The sequence below is a fragment of the Danio aesculapii genome, chromosome 2, assembly GCF_903798145.1.
Source record: "Danio aesculapii chromosome 2, fDanAes4.1, whole genome shotgun sequence".
In the NCBI taxonomy this organism is placed as follows: Eukaryota; Metazoa; Chordata; class Actinopteri; order Cypriniformes; family Danionidae; genus Danio; species Danio aesculapii.
Window position 1 is genome coordinate 47,605,275 of NC_079436.1, and position 12,712 is coordinate 47,617,986.

The window sequence follows — 12,712 nt, forward strand, 5'->3', positions numbered from 1 at the left end:
TTCCAAGGTGTCTGTAGCCGTCAACATAATCTTGTCTAATGACGAAATTTTAGGAGGAAACTCAACATGTGGTAAATTTCTATTAAAAAAACCATACATTTTGTTTTATTAGTATTTAAAACTAAATGAAGATCCTAATATACATGCTTTAATTTAATATATAAAGCTATGGAAAAATTAAACGACCACTTAATATGTCTTTTACTTTGGATTTTAAGTATGCAAGTAGAATGCAATATTTGCTTTATTCTGTAAAGGTATGTATATTAGGTTTGTTCTATTGTCATTTTTTGCATCTTTTTTAAATGACAATTGGTCAAAGTCTAAATTATTTTTAATTGTTGTGAATGAAAATCTGTGTTATTCCACCAAATAATGATTCCTTAGCACTTTTGAATTTAAAATATTGTTATTTTGTTGTCTAAACTTCTTTCGACCATTTTGAGGGATGTAAACAAAAACAATGGTCCTAATGTATTTCCTGTTTTACATTTTTAATTTCTAGAGTTTCTGAGAATACAAAAAGAGCCACATATTGATAAATAATGTTATAATGTTACGATTGAATTGCCTCTTGTTACAGTTATGAAATAGTTTGATAACAAGCAGGATGTTCATGAGCCAATGACATAACCACATTGAAATTGTCTACACTTATGAAACCATGACATCTTTTGTATTATTTGAATAACGCTCTAAACGCATAATTATAAACTGCAAATCCAGTTGGTCAAAATAACAACAAAAACTTAAACATTATCTAACAATATTATCGACTTGCCCTTTCATTAACAATCTATCAAACAAATCTGCTTCCTTATTCAAAAATAAGCTCTTAGCTAGACATAACGGCTCGGTGTGTTTTCATTCATATTATCACCACATTATTAACTACAAAATGGAGTCGTTGTTCATTGATTCAGTTAAACCGCTGAGAAAGTATCACAACATTATTGCGTGAATGTTTGTCAGACCTCTTCCTGCCTTCATAAATTCAAAAATAATGATGCTAATTATTTTTTTTTCTCATAAATGTTTTATGAAACGAGTTATTCAGGGCTCGTGAATCTCACTAGGCTAACTTATCTGTATCTATTTGTTTTGTGTGTTTAACTCGCGACGACGTTATTGTTTTAGCAAACTGCAAACCCACTTTCATAACTTAAGAATAGCAATTATTATATAATCAGTTGTGGTACAATATGTACAAAATGTAGGCTAAATATATGCAAACAAACACACCTTGTATTTGGTGATTACGCGCGTCCACAGATGCGTTTCCAAACCTCATAGCCGGAAATTGGGCGACCTCTGCTGGCCTCATATAGTATGTCCAAACAGGAACAAATGATGGTGCACTGTGCCAGAGGCCTTGAAAATAAGATAATACATTATTATACTGTTCTTTTACATCCTAGTCATAACTTTAGCTTTCTGAAGGAAATAGTTTTGATTGCAAACAAGTTGTGTTAACGTACTGTTGCTATTGCCAACAGTATTAGCATTTCACAATCAGCCGTGATCTTAGGATGTGTGCTGATGAGGCAACACTGAATTCTGCTTGCAGAAGTGTTTTTTCTCACACGAAAAATGTTTAAGATTTTGAAATGATGTTTGAAAGCAGGAGGATAATTTGATATAAACTTAGAAAGGGGGCAGCACGTTGGCACAGTGGGTAGCACAATCGCCTCACAGCAAGAAGGTTGCTGGTTCAAGCTCTGGCTGGGTCAGTCTGCATTTCTGTGTGGAGTTTGCATGTTATCTCCATGTTGGCGTGGGTTTTCTCCGGGTGCTCCGGTTTCCCCCACAAGTCCAAAAACATGTGGTATAGGTGAATTGGGTAAGCTAAATTGTCTGTAGTGAATGTGTGTAAATGAGTGTGTATGGATGTTTCCCAGTGATGGGTTGCAGCTGAAAGGGTATCCGCTGCGTAAAACGTGCTGGATAAATTGCCGGTTCATTCCACTGTGGTGACCCCTGATTAATAAAGAGACTAAGCTGAAATGAAAATGAATAAATGTATGAATGAATAAGCTTAAAACGAGGGAAAATCTGCTCGATGATGTGCAGATGTTAGTAATATACTAGCACAAAGAGCCCAAAACTCGAATGAATGAATATGCTAACTCTGTATTCTGCTTATAGTGTGCATACTCGCTTTTAGTTTTCTTTCTTTTATTATTAATCTCTTTTTATTTGCAGTTTTGCATTCAGTACAATGAAGGCCAGGACCAACAGACTAAAGCACATGCAGCTTCATCCATCAGGCTGTCAGGAAGCTGAACTCTCTTCTGGCTCTACCACCACTCCCCCCGCTCCCTCCCAGCGCACCTTTGGACTCTGACACAAATGCAAACACACACACATACATCTGCACCGGTCACTTTGTGTAACATTGGACTGCTAGTTACATTCTACTACCTCCATATTATTATTATTATCATGTTTACAAGTTTTTTGCACTATATATTGTTTTGCATCTGCACAACTCTAGTTTGCACTCCTTGCCATATGCCCTTAAGTAAAATTGTGTTAATTTTTTTTTACTTTTATTTATAGGTTATATAATGTGTGTAATTGTATTTATTGTAATTTCTTTTTAAATTAAATTTTTTTGTATTAATATCATATGTTAGGCACATAGGGCCTAAGAGTAGCACAGTTTCGATTCTCTCTATGTCCTGTACATGTCTTTGAATTAACAATAAAGCTGACTTTGACTTTTGACTTGAAGGTTATACTCTTCTAATTGTTTGATTCGGACTGCATTCCAATATGCTACATATTTAATTAATAGTTTACATTATATATTTTTTATTGTCATCATCAGTATTACTGCTTTTTTTTCAGTATTACTGCTCTATTGTTGCACTTCAGAATTGATTCTGCATGAAAATATTATGGTTGAAGTTAAATATCCAATGTTAGATTTGCTCTTCAGTGTTTTGGCTTTCAGCAGTGACATTTATATTACACTGACCTAAGCTGAACTTCATCTGTGAAAATTGGACTGAAGCAGTTTTATTTTACTAGAACGTCATCTATCAGTTCAAAAAACCCACCCATCAATGACAAAGGTCCAGAATTTGTCTCATACATGAGCTCATTTGTCTTATTTTGACTGCTACACCATCATATAATTGCGAAAATAACCCATCGAAAAAGGCTTTGAGACCAAGCCAAATTCTCGGTTGACTGTCCAATCAGTGTGACATAAGCTAATCAGTTTTATTCAATGTAAACTATTATTTTATTACATCCAGCTGTGCAAAAAAAACAATCGGATGTAGCTTAAGTGAAGTAATCTTTCGCTACTGTGTTGTTTTAAAAGCTTTACAACTTTTTCTAAATCGAGGGCGATTGTTGTGTTCCATGAACTTTCAATCAATTGTATTTTTTACAAGAGAGGCTATAAAAAACATGAAGCTCTTTTAATATTATTGTGTCTTAATTTTTTGTTATTCAAATGGCCAAATTCTGAGAGTTGAATGTGCTGGCCAGTTTGTTATTTGCCCAATACATTACAATAGGCTACAGTTTTTAATTGAAAACTTTAACAAATTCATTTTTTTCCTACTGATATATGATCTAATACATTTGTATTTTAAGAAATAAGCATTAATTCATATTTCTTTATTCTTAATCTTTGGGAAATATTTTGGTACATTAAAAAGTGTGGTTGTAATGACCATCTGACAAGCTAATCCAGCTGAATATAGTGCTTGAAATGCCACTAAAATGTATTATTTAAACCTCACAATTAAATAGAAAATGAGGCAAATAACTGCAAAATGGTCCATATTTTGAGAAAAAAAAAAGTCACCTTTCCACCCTATTGGCCTGTCTATGTTAAAGTGCTCTGACACAATCTTGTGAAAGTGCATGAGTTGAATTGAATGTTATTCAGTTGTTGACATGACAATGTGGTGATGCAGTAGGAGATCTAAACCAAGAGACTGCATATCATAGTTGTGTTTTACAAATGAGCTAATGTGCGTATTTATTTAATGTGCACATTTGTCAAACAGTTCCGTACTAAAAGCTGTGCGCCGCCCGGGAATCGAACCCGGGTCGCAAGAATGGGAATCTTGCATGATACCACTACACCAGCGGCGCCTGTGGAGGAGCATGATAATCCCACCCTTCCCAATTCTCACATCGCCACATCAATGCCGCGAAAAACACATTTCGGTTTTGCTTGTCTTTTCAATCTTGTTTAGGATGTATCAGTTAATAAACCTTGCACAGGCAACCTCAGAACCGACACCAAGCTGCAGAACTGGCAGCTGTATCATTTTGTGAATGACTCGCTCTTTTGAGTCATACATTTTCAGTGGTGGGTTAGGTTAAACCAGTTCACACATCCAACCTGAACGAGTTCACGAGTCGGACTGAATCGGTCTGTGCGGATCTCGAGTGAACAACTCACTGAACTTTTAAACCGAGAACTGTCTTATTTTCACGGTTTATATTATCCCTCATAATCAGTGTTGGGGAAAGTTACTTTTGAAAGTAATGCATTACAATTCAGTTTAATTACATTCACGTTTAATTATATAGCGCTTTTACAATGTAGATTGTGTCAAAGCAGCTTAACATTGAAGATTATGGGAGAGCAGGGCACAAAGTAACACTTTTTGGTTTTGGCCAAATAATGAACAAAGTAATGGGGTTAGACAAACTATTTTTTTTTTACCAACAACACACAAGCCTCTCCTACAAATGAGCACTGGTTGTATGATCGCCGGACCTATGGTTTATGTGCAGTATTGCCAAAAGTGCCAAGAGTAAAAATGTTACTATTTACCCCACCAGTGGGGCAAGTTACAGTAACAGACAGGGGGTTAGTTGTAACACATGCTTATAAAGGCAGATTTCACAGTTAATTTAATTCCTGTTTACTTTAAATAGTAGCTGAATTTCCTCAGTACGTAGCTTAATTGATGTTTTATTCTACATAGCACAGCATGTTTGTTTATTTGTTTATTTATTTATTTATTTATTTATTTATCTATTGGATAAACACATTTTGATTTATTTGCTTGTTTATCCATTATTATACAATGCATTTATTTGCATTATTAGCAAATAATCAAAATTCAACAATTATTTTGTTAGTTTAATTGGTGTTTAACAGTGTGTGGCTTAAATGTAACACCCTGTTAAAATAACCCCGCTGTGTTTTCTTTAAAACGGGCTAGCAGTCACTGTGTTTTTTACATCTTTCAAAATGGTTTCATCTTTTAGCCTAGAAGACGGTAAGCATAACAGTATAAGATTTTACATACATACTTCAACCGATTTTTTTTTTTTTTATATAAAAAAATATCGACTGTAATAAAAAATACTTTTACTTTGGAAAAAAACCTTGGAAGCATGCCATGGTTAAACCTGAGCAAATACCTTAAAACTCTGTGTTACATTTGACCCCACGTTACTTTGTGCCCCCGCGCTCCCCTACAGTAAATTGAAACTGTGTCAGTCTCGTTTTCAGTTTTAGTTCAGTTCAGTGTGGTTTAATTGTCACTGCTGAAAGACCAAACACTGATGAGCAAATTACAATATTGAATTACTCCTCAAAAAAGTAACTAGCTGCGTTATTTAGTTACTTTTTAATGCATTATTACCTTTGAGTTACTTTTTATTACCTGGCTGAGGCTTGATCTCTGAACCTTTTTTAAATAGAGAAGCTCTGTAATTACCAACACACTGTATGACCTACACCTACATTTACCTTTAAAAAAACACAAAAATTTTTTGAGGATAATGTTATCTGAGAACTCCCTGACTCCAGAGCTACATACCGTATAATTGAAGATGTAAAACATTGCGTGTGCTACTTTTGTAGTATTTGTCTTAAGTAAAATCACTGTTTCACTGTCCTTTTCTTTTTCTTTGATGCGTTCAAAATAATGAACACATTTTCTCATAGACTGCGTGATTGATTCATTGTGTCTGCTTTAGTTTAAAATCAGCAATGTATGCTTTAAAAGCTAATAGGCTCTATGCACAGCTAGAGATTTAAAGCCAATAATCTACTTCCGGTGAAAGCTTAATGTGACTATTTTCAATTTCACAAGGTAAATAGACTTCAGCATTCATTTAGATGTTCAACCGTAAAGCGAGATGAAAGACCGTGTAACCACGAGCGCCATCAGTAGCAACAGGCTAGTCATATTTAAAGGCATGGCGGGGGAAATAGAATTTAATGCAATGGAATTTAATTTTTGTACGGTCTAAGACCCACTTCATATTGTATATCTAACAGGCAGTGAAGATCGCTGATTTTTAAAGAAATCAGATCTTAAACGTGACAATTTTGTAATGGAAAGACAGGTCACTGAAAGCCATTGGGCTGTCTGGCTGAAAATTTAAAGTCTGTGTGCAATAGCCCATTAAATCAACAAAAAATTTACTTGTTAAATTCTGTGTGGAGTTTGCATGTTCTCCTCGTGTTGGCATGGTTTTTTTCCAGGTGCTCCAGTTTCCCTCACAGTCCAAAGACATGCGCTATAGATGAATTGGATGAACTAAATTGGCCATATTGTATGAGTGTGTGTGTGAATGTGAGAGTGTATAGGTGTTTCCCAGTACTGGTTTGTGGCTGGAAGGGCATCCGCTGCATAAAACAGTTGGCGGTTCATTCCTCTGTGATGACCTCTGTTAGATAAGGAGCTAAGCCGAAGGAAAATGAATGAAAATGAGTAAGTTATGACCCTTTAACACAAAAATCTGGTGCTTCCTTCGCTGTAATTTTTAGATACGTTTTTAGAGATTTTTTTTATCGCTTTCAGGTCAAACAAACCTAGATGCATTAGGCGAGTTAAAATAAATGTTTACGTTTTAGTATAACTTCTAGAACACTTCAGAACATGCCACGCTGGGATTTAATGCGGAGCAGTGATGTATTGAATAACTGAATCACTATTCGAAATGAATTGTTCAAAAGAACCGATCCGAACCGATTCAAACATCAGATCACTAGCTGCTTGCCAGCTGTTAGTGGCGCTGCAGCACAGCTCACATCCAACCAACAAAAGAATCAATGACACGATCCTACGCTACGCGTCACTATATACAGCTGACATGTATTTAAAAAAACGAGACAGGCTGCGAAATACACATATCTTAAACAAATATCCATAGCAAATTAACAAATAGATCAATTAAATCGATCATGACCGCTGGTAACCCGCGCGTGATGTCACGCAGGCTCCAACACGCGCCACCCGGAGCCATCCAATGGGCGCGTAATGAATCCGGCCCCTGTCATGACAACGCTTCCATCACTTCCGGGCTGAGAGCGACGGCCGGCGCGAGTCAGTCACCGCAACATACACCGACCCAGAAAAATAATAATATTCGCTCCATATTCGCCGCGTCCTGCTTATCCACACCACGTTTTTACAGTTTCAATTGGGCCATCGCGATTCTGACTGAAGCAGCGGCGTCGGGCTGGAAGAATAAGGTGAGTGTTTATTGTCTCCATGTGTCGTATGCTGCAGATGCGCGCGGTTATGCTCGATTTGCATATTGAAGACTCGCCCGCATATCGTAAAGCATCGTGTTATTAATCTGATATGAAGAGGCTTTGAATGCTCTGACTGCCAGAGGAATGCAGGACATTGATGGCAGCGCATTCCACCGTTGATACTGATGGAGATCATCTCTCGGGCCTTTGCTGTTCTCAGGATGCCATGTCACACATATATTACATTCATTCAGTCTTTCAAGCCACGATCATACACGTTGTTCCACGCACTTGCATGCACGCTAAACACATTAGTGCTCAGGTCATGACCACACACTAATCTCTTTAACACACACAACACAAACAGACAGGATCTCACATCAACAAACATGACATTTGCACATTTCACAGCCCGACAGCTTTGATTTTCTTTCTGGGATGGAAAGGCAGAGAAGCCTACTTTGTCATGAATGAGATGTTTCAGCTGAACTGGGTCACAGATCGGTCTGATTGAGGTAAAGTTGGGTTTATATTCGCACAGTCGTTCAGTGACATACCCCCTATATTGTTTACCATTTGAATATTCAGTCTGAAATTACAAGTTTGACTTCAAAACACCATTAACACTATTTATTTGACTGTGAACAATGTTGTACTTTGATAGTCATTGGCTGCTACTATGATTTTCTCTATATAGAATTAGCAAAGATTACTTTTCTGAAATTATATTATTAAGGAGAAAGTCTGAATGTGTGAATATAAAACCAACTTTACCTCAATATCGGTGTGCTGTTGTGACATGATGGGACTTCAGTTAGTTGTGGGTGATAGTGGTTGACATGTTGCCAGATAATCCTGTGGATTATGTGCTGTCATTTGAAGGCCCAGAATTAGAATAGGTATATGCAAATGCAATTTGCTTAAATAGTGACCAGTTCAATTTTGATTTGAACCTGAGTTGTAGAAATCAGGGCTCAACAGTAAAGACTGCCCTCGATGGCCCGGGGCCAGCGTGAAAGATTCTCAGGACAGTAGATAGGATCATTACTGGCCCTATCTGCCAGTAACGATGAGCACGTTTTTTTTTTTACATAACCTGGTAACAACCAGTACAGCGAAGAGATGGCAACATGGCGGCAACATCAAATTAAGAATATATATATATATATATATATATATATATATATATATATATATATATATATATATATATATATATATATTTATAGATATATATATATAGATATATTTATAGATGTATAGATAGATAGATATATTTATAGATGTATAGATAGATAGATAAGAAAACATGTTTCAAAAGTCTTGGAAGCAGACAACTACATGGGTACAAAATGATGAACTTAAAAAAAAAGAGTTGTCGTCAATTTGGCAATCCATTTTTATAAAAATAATTTAGAGTTGCAATAAAATACCTGCACATTTTCCATACTGTTCTTTTTGTCTGCATAAAATCTTGACTTTGCTCATTATACATTTATTAACATTTTGAAAATATTGAATTTCTAGATTCACAGACATTATTTCCACACTATTTAAAATATGTGGCTAAGAAATAGCTATTAATTTTTTTTTTTTTTTGCTGGGTCCAATCGGCCCAGTAGAAAAAATCCTTAGCATTGAACCCTGGAAATGGCTTCATAATGGGGAACTTGTGTAGTTTTGGTGCACTGAATCATCCATTATCATTCATTCATAAACAAAACTGCTTATGGTCACCATTCAGGCATATGGCATATGATATGTTTGTGTTTTTCTGATATAAAGTATGCAAGATGATCTTGATAATTGTGGAACCAACATCACTACTTGCTATACACTCTTATACACATATACACTTATTTAACAACACACTTTACATGCCAATTTGCACATAACAGCTGCTCATATAACATTGTATATAGTAATTTACCTGTACATACACTTGTCAATTTGCATATTTGTATATTTGCATCTGAATTATATATTTCACATCTTAAGGCTCTTGAACTTTGTGGATGTTTGTATATTTAAGATTTTGCAATCTTAATAGGAGCGTCCGACTGAATTATACATGTATACACACTGAAATTATTGTCATATTTTATTTCTTAACCATATGAATCTAAATACAGTTTTAGAGTTTTCAGCAAAGATATATTCATTCATTCATTTTCTTTTTGGCTTAGTCCCTTTATTAATCAGTGGTCATCACAACGGAATTAACCGCCAACTTATCCAGCATATGTTTTACACAGCGGATGCCCTTCTAGCCACAACCCAACACTGGGAAACATCCATACACACTCTTTGACACACATACTCTATGGCCAATTTACAGTGCTTTCATACTAGTACTTTTGGTCTGCACCCAGGTTTGTTTGATGTCAGAGTACGATACGTTTAGCTAGTGTGAACGTGTCTTCTAAACTCGGGTGCACACCCATGAACCGTACCCGAGTCCGCCTGAAAGAGGTGGTCTGGGGTATGTTTCATGCAAACTCTCTCTGGGGGTCCAGGCAATTGAACCAAGTGTGAAAGCACCCTTAGCTTACTCAATTCACTCACAGCGCATGTCTTTGGACTGTGGGGGAAACCGGAGAACCCGGAGGAAACCCACGCCAACACAGAGAGAACATGCAATCTCCACACAGAAATGCCAACTGACCCAGCTGGGGCTCGGACCAGCGACCTTCTTGCTGTGGTGTGATCGTGCTACCCACTGCGCCATCATGACGCCCACAAAGATAAATTGTAAAACCTTAATATAATCTAAGTCTCTAGTATATTTTCTTGCCATGAAAATGTCCATAGAAGCTTGCATAGTGTAAAACTCAAACAAAAATTGTTATATTTTTTATTTGCTACATCAAATCTTTATTTCACTCAATGTAAAAATGAATTTGATTATGATCTTCTGTGTTTTTATTTTGTAAATATGCCCACACTGTTGCTTAAAAATGGGGTCAATGTTAGAGTCAAGCCCTAATTCTGCCACGATTTAAATTAATTATTACTCAAAAATGTAAATCCTTGTATCTAAGAAAAAATGTTCCCCATGCATTGAAATTGGGGTGCCAAATTGAACAAAAATTCAATTCAATTTCCTCACTGTCATGTTGAGCCAAACGCACAAGGTTAATCTTCAAAAAACAAATTAAGATATTTTGAAGTCTGAGTAATCAATACAATTGAATAGAACAAATCTGTATAAATCCAATGGTTTAACATAAGTCTTGTGTAGAAATTTTTGTTTATGCTTTCATTTTTATCCAAACTATGATAAACATACATGCATAGTGATTAATTCGATTTAATGTCTGTTTTCTTGGGATCTTTTAAAAGGTTTTACTTAGACCTTGAAGAACTGAAATCTCTCAGGTTTGATTAGAAGTGTCTTATTTTGAGTTTCAAAAATGTTAAAGTCTCATGGTTTGAAAAAAACAAAAACTGAATTTTCATTTTTGGGTGAATGTCCCTTTAATGCTGTAAATTAGGGCCGCATGATATTGAAAAATCTCACATATACTGCGATATGAATTTAATTCAATATATATATTTATATATTTTTTATATTGATTGGGATTATCCTATAGGGGAGTGAATCAATGCGTGATATATAATAAACAATCTACAAGCATAAAATTCGGCGGCCATATCGTTATCGGCCGATAAATGCTATTTTTGCATCCATACATAAAATACAATAAAAATGAAAAAAAAATGTTATTCAAGGAGTGTTAACATTATTCAGGTATACAGTAATTAAATACAAAATGTTAAATAATATTGCGTAGTCTTTGTTGTATAAATAATTCAATCAAATGAATCATTATTATATAAATGGTACAATTTCTTATCCCTGATTGCTTTTAAAACCTCATAAACTCACAGGCCTTTAAAAACACATGCCAATCAAAAATGATAATCTAGACTCCTTTCCGAACGATCACATTGCAATATTGATGCTGAAACAATATATTGTGCAGCCCTTCTATAAATACTCCTAAGCAAGATGCTGGATCTCCTACAGAGCGATCAGAGCTGTGGGGCAAATTGAATGACATTTATTTGAAATAACTAAATATAGAAGGAGGGGACGGATGCACCAAGCAAGACAAATATGATTTTATTCTTAAGATATTCTGCTTTCTATAGTATCCCGTCTCGGATTATACTGTACCGTCACTGGAAAATGATTTAATGTGAAACTGTAAGTTGTGTAGAATTGAGTGCTCATCCGTTTTTCGGTTTGAATAGATTTCTTCCTTCCCTATGCGCTGGATTTACACTTTAAGCACGAGGTGATGGACCAGCCGAACAGGTCCGTTCACACCCAGACTCTTCTAGTAGTGAATAATGGGGGATTACGGGTAGAGAATGATGGGCTCTGATTAGTAATCCTGATAGGTGTGTCTGAAAGTTATGGCAGTTCCTTCACTTCTGCAAACCCTGTCTGCGGTTTTGTGTGGGGGAGTTCAATCACAAGGGGAAAAGAGAAGAGCACACTTTCCAAAGTTTTTTTTTATTAGTAGTTCAAGTCTCGGATTTAAGTAGTTTAATAGTTACTCAACCCAAACCCCTTCCTCTTCTCCATGTTAAAGACAGCAGATTTGTCACTGGCCTTTTGTGTGCTTAGTTTTTTATTACACACACACCATGTTGATGCTTGCCCATGCAAAACGTTCTATTATGTGTCGTCGCCATTTCATCGTTAAGGCATTCTGAGAGGTTTTTAGCACATTTTCTGGCTGGTAGTAGATATTTTATTTCTTAAATTTGCTGTTTAATGGGAGACACTATTTACACTTGGTATTGAAATCCATAGGCAGCTGGGTCTAAACAGGGTCTAAAAAGTTGTAGTCGTAAAACAGTCGAATTATGGGATGAAATCCATTCGAACAGCCACAAACGTTTCTATTCTATTCTCATCTACAACCACACCAAAGCAAGTTATTTATATTTAGCTGCATTGTACGTTCATGTCCTTTCATGTCACTTGCTTTCATGTTCTTTTTAGTGCCAAATAACATGAGTTGCTCATTCATTAGTAGAACTTGTTGCATTGAACACTCCTGTCAATGTCGATTGTTACTAAATAAGAGGGAAGCATCTGGTCTTGACTAAATCAGAAAGAATACCAGTTTTCACAAGAAGCTTATCTGTACGTTAATAATACATTTCTGTTATTTGTTCAAACATGAATGCAGTGCTACATTAATTAATCCAAGGCGATTTCATGTG

At 35.8% G+C, this 12,712-nt stretch overlaps 1 non-coding gene across 1 annotated transcript; it reads right to left on the reverse strand.

Annotated features, from left to right (window-relative positions):
- Positions 1-4,045: 4,045 nt before the first annotated feature.
- On the reverse strand, positions 4,046-4,116 carry trnag-ccc (transfer RNA glycine (anticodon CCC)). The gene has a single exon. It is a non-coding gene; the product is annotated as a tRNA-Gly (tRNA).
- Positions 4,117-12,712: the final 8,596 nt, after the last annotated feature.